General features: G+C 44.9%; 1 long non-coding RNA gene across 1 annotated transcript in view; it reads left to right on the plus strand.

Annotated features, from left to right (window-relative positions):
* The first annotated feature begins 2,682 nt into the window (after nt 1-2,682).
* Nucleotides 2,683-2,880, plus strand: part of LOC118425951 — a 1,449-nt gene continuing 1,251 nt past the window's right edge. Inside the window, exon 1 of the long non-coding RNA XR_004832346.1 lies at nt 2,683-2,698. This is a non-coding gene — a long non-coding RNA (uncharacterized LOC118425951). The remainder of the gene's footprint in view (nt 2,699-2,880) is intronic.

Raw genomic sequence — 2,880 nt, forward strand, 5'->3', positions numbered from 1 at the left:
ACCAGGCTTGAGACAAACATATGTGTATACAAGTACTGTTTTGATGATGATCAAATTTTTCCCAAATAAGTCAACAGTTACTCAGCAAGTATCATGCTTGTGACTTGTGTTTTGTAAGGCTCCGTTATGTCGTTTTCTGATAAGTTTCTGTTCAGCCCAAGCATACCAAAAGCGCTACTAACTACTAGCCAACAAGGAATGTAGTCACAAAGACGAATTCAAAGCGGGTATTGTTTGGAAACAATCATTGTATAAAACATACCTCGCCGTGAGATCCGCAGGACAGTGATGTAAAATAGCCCCAGGACGCCGAACTACAAAACAGGGCTGGCTGTTTCAGTCCCTCGATCGCCGTCCCGTCCGTCGACTGCCACTTGAGTTTGGTCACCGCCTCAACATCACCCTACTACAGAAGTTCACACACGTGTGTACAAATCCATATCCCGAGTTCAACGTTTCAAAACTCAAAGTTTGAGGTACAAAAAGATTGCGGTCCTCACGGACAACGCTGACTATCTCCGCTTTATTTTTAAACTGACTGATGTGCAGTCTGATTGGTCAGAGAGACAACGATTGGATTACCCACAATACACCGCCCCAATGTACGGATGCAAAAAAATACAGAGTCGCATATTTAAGATATCCCAAGATTACCAACAATGCACTGCTCCAATGGAATCCCCTCCACTGGAGCAATCCACTGGAGCAGTGCATTGTTGGTAATCTTGCCACGAATGCAGAAAAAAAACATTTCGCATCCTTACGAATCCGAGTATCCTGGTATCTAGCGTAACGTGGATTGTCTCACTTGTATTGACATTACAAACTGTGGTGTCCGAGGTACAAAAAGGGGGAAAGATATGACCAATCTAAAAAATAAAATATATGCTCAAAAACAAGAGTGCTAGCCACGCATACATAAAAGTAAGTATCCTTCGGATACTGTGTTAGCATCCGCCAATTACGTAAGCACACGAATTCCGTGTTTGCATTCACAGCGATTCACGGATGCCAACAAATGCGTTACGGCTGTGTATGTGATCCGTGACTTTTGGTAATCTTGGGGATCCGTTAGCATCCGTCAGGATGTTGCGAATTCGTATACGTCTGCATCTGAACGGTTTTTGCTGATAAACAATAATCCTGACCGCGTATGCTTTTGTTTACGTTAAAAGTTAAGTTTTCATACGAATGCAATGTTTAAATCCGTTAGTGACTTATAGATACAAACGAATGCGTTACGTATGTGTATAGGGTCCGTAATTTAGGAAGTATCCATACGGATGCAGTGTTAGCATCCGTCACGAAGCACGTAAGTATACGGGTTCCGTGTTTGCATCCACCGTGAGTTACGGATACCTACGAATGCGTTGCGGATGTAAGTGGGATCCGTCATTTTTTGGGATCCGTGATGGTTTTTGGGATCCGTCAGCATTTGTCAACATACGTCAGCATCCGTCAGGTGTTGCAAATTGTAATCCGTCAGCATACGCCTACATATTAGGTCCGTTCGTCTAGTGTCATTCATATCCAGTTTGGAGAAACTCTTGGGGCACTTGTCTGCAGTGGAAAGAAGTAACACAGTGATTCTTGGTGACTTTAATGAAAATTTGATGTCAAGTGAAAACAAAATGATCCTTTCTTTCTTGATGCAAAATGGCTTCAAACAGTTGATAGAGTCTCCTACAACTGAAAGATGTACTCTCATTGACCATGTGTACATTTCACAACTGTCAGCTGTTGTTAATCATGGTGTAATACAGACATTCTATAGCTACCATGATGCTGTATACTGTACGTTGTGTAATGAGAGATAAAACAGAAATCAGAGTCAAAGGAAGGGAGTGTGTGTATTGTACCAGCTCGGGCCTTGTCGAGCTGAGTGGAAGGTTGACAATCTCTATAGTCACCATGATGCTGTGATGCTGTATACGTTGTGTAATGATGAGATAAAACAGAAATCAGAATCAAAGGAAGGGAGTGTGTGTATTGTACCAGCTCAGGTCTTGTTGACCTGAGTGGAAGGTTGACAATTTCTATAGTCACCATGATGCTGTATACTGTACGTTGTGTAATGATGAGATAAAACAGAAATCAGAGTCAAAGGAAGGGAGTGTGTGTATTGTACCAGCTCAGGTCTTGTTGACCTGAGTGGAAGGTTGACAATTTCTATAGTCACCATGATGCTGTGTACTGTATGTTGTGTAATGATGAGATAAAACAGAAATCAGAATCAAAGGAATGGAGTGTGTGTGTATTGTACCAGCTCAGGACTTGTCGAGATGAGTGGATGAGAAATGGGAGTCTATGGTGCTCCATAATTGAGAAATACTTGGCGCCAGCTTCCACCCTTGCCACACGGCACATTCAGTGGTGGCAAGGGGGATGGGGAATGACAAAGGTTCCCGCTCTGGCTCTTGCCAAAATTGGTAAGAGGGAGCCTGGTGGATGCCTGTGAATGAAGTACTTGGCGCCAGCTTCCGGCCCTTGCCACACGGCACATTCAGTGGTGGCAAGGGGGATGGGGAATGACAAAGGTTCCCGCTCTGGCTCTTGCCAAAATTGGTAAGAGGGAGCCTGGTGGATGCCTGTGAATGAAGTACTTGGCGCCAGCTTCCGGCCCTTGCCACACAGCATATTCAGTGGTGGCAAGGGGGATGGGGAATGACAAAGGTTCCCGCTCTGGCTCTTGCCAAAAGTGGTAAGAGGGAGCCTGGTGGATGCCTGTGAATGAAATATTTGTTGCCAGCTTCCGGCCCTTGCCACACGGCACATTCAGTGGTGGCAAGGGGGATGGGGAATGACAAAGGTTCCCGCTCCGGCTCTTGCCAAAGGACAAGAGGGAAGCTGGTGGAGGCTCAGTGATTGGGAGCCATGTGG

The sequence above is a fragment of the Branchiostoma floridae genome, chromosome 11 (genome assembly GCF_000003815.2).
Source record: "Branchiostoma floridae strain S238N-H82 chromosome 11, Bfl_VNyyK, whole genome shotgun sequence".
NCBI classification, from domain to species: Eukaryota; Metazoa; Chordata; class Leptocardii; order Amphioxiformes; family Branchiostomatidae; genus Branchiostoma; species Branchiostoma floridae.